Source organism: Tamandua tetradactyla, chromosome 6 (genome assembly GCF_023851605.1).
Source record: "Tamandua tetradactyla isolate mTamTet1 chromosome 6, mTamTet1.pri, whole genome shotgun sequence".
Taxonomy (NCBI): domain Eukaryota; kingdom Metazoa; phylum Chordata; class Mammalia; order Pilosa; family Myrmecophagidae; genus Tamandua; species Tamandua tetradactyla.
In genome coordinates this window covers 178,818,252-178,819,866 of record NC_135332.1, presented here as the reverse complement: position 1 = coordinate 178,819,866, position 1,615 = coordinate 178,818,252, and positions in this window count along the sequence as shown.

Below are 1,615 nucleotides of genomic sequence, written 5' to 3'. Positions count from 1 at the left end.
GTGAATAAAATGAAGAGAAAATGAAAAAGATTCCATTTACAATAGCAATTAAAATAATTAATTATCTAGAAATAAATTTAACCAAGAATGCAAAGGATTTGTACGTAGAAAACTATAAAACATCACTAAAAGAAACCAAAGAAGACCCACATAAATGGAGGGATATTTGGTGTTCATGGATTGGAAAACTGAATATCATTAAGATATCAATTTACCGAAAGAAATTACATATTTAAAATAATCCCAATTAAAATCCCAATAGCCTTCTTTGCAGAAATGGAAAAGGCAATTATATATACAGAAAGGCAAGGGAGCCCAAACAATAAAAATCATCTTGGAAAAAAAATCTTGAAATAAACAAAAATCTCTTGGGAAAAAAAAAGTTGGAGGACACACACGTCCCGATCTTAAAACTTATTACAAGCAACAGTAATCAAAACAGCATGGTGCTGGCACAAGGATAGCTACATCAACCAAAGAAACCAAATTGAGAAGTCAGAAATAAACCCCTACATCTATGGCCAATTGGTTTTTGACAAGGATGCTAAATCCACTTAATGGGGAAAGAATACCCTTTTCCATAAATCGTGCTGGAAAACTGGATATTCAGATGCAAAAGAATAAAAGTGGATTCCCACCTCACCACATGTACAAAAATTAACTCAAAATGTATTAAAGACCTAAGCATACGAATCAAAAGTATAAAATCTTGGAAGAAAACATAAGGAAGCATCTTCAGGACTTTGTGTTAGGCAATGTTTACGTAGACTTTACACCAAAAGCTTGAGCAGCAAAAGAAAAAATAAATGGGACTCCATCAAAATTTAAAGCTTTTTTGCATCAAAGTGCTTCATTGTAAAAGTGAAAAACAACCTACAGAAAGGGAGAGAGTATTTGGAAGCTACATATCTGATAAGGGTTTGATATCTAGAATACATAAAGAAATCCTACAATTCAACAACAAAAAGACAAACAACCCAATTAAAGATGGGCAAAAGACTTGAACAGATATTTCTTCAAAGCAAGGAAGATATACAAATGGCCAATAAGCACATGGAGAGATACTCAACATCATTAGCCATTAAGGAAACGTAAATCAAAATCACAATGAGATGGCATTTCATACGCTCTAGAATGGCTACTATTAAAAAAAAACAGAACAGTGTTGGAGAGGATGTGGAGAAATAGGAACACTCATTCATTGTTAATGGGATTGTGAAATGGTGCAGCCACTGTGGAAGACAGTTTGGCTTTTCCTCAGAAAGTTAAGTATAGAATTACCATATGACTCGGCACTTCTATTTCTAGGTATACACCCAAAAGAATTAAAAGAAGGAATCTGAAAGATATTTGCACACCAAATGTTCAAAGCTTCATTATTCACAATTGCCAAAAGATGGAAACAACCCAAGTGTCCATCAACAGGTGAATGGATAAACAAAATGTGATACATATAGACCATGAACTATTTTTCAGCCTTGAACAGCAATGAATTTCTGAAACATGAAACAACATGGATAAACCTTGCAGTCATCATGTTGAGTGATGTAAGCTAGACACACAAAAAAAATACTGTCTGATCTCATTGATATTAAATACTCAGAATAAACAAATT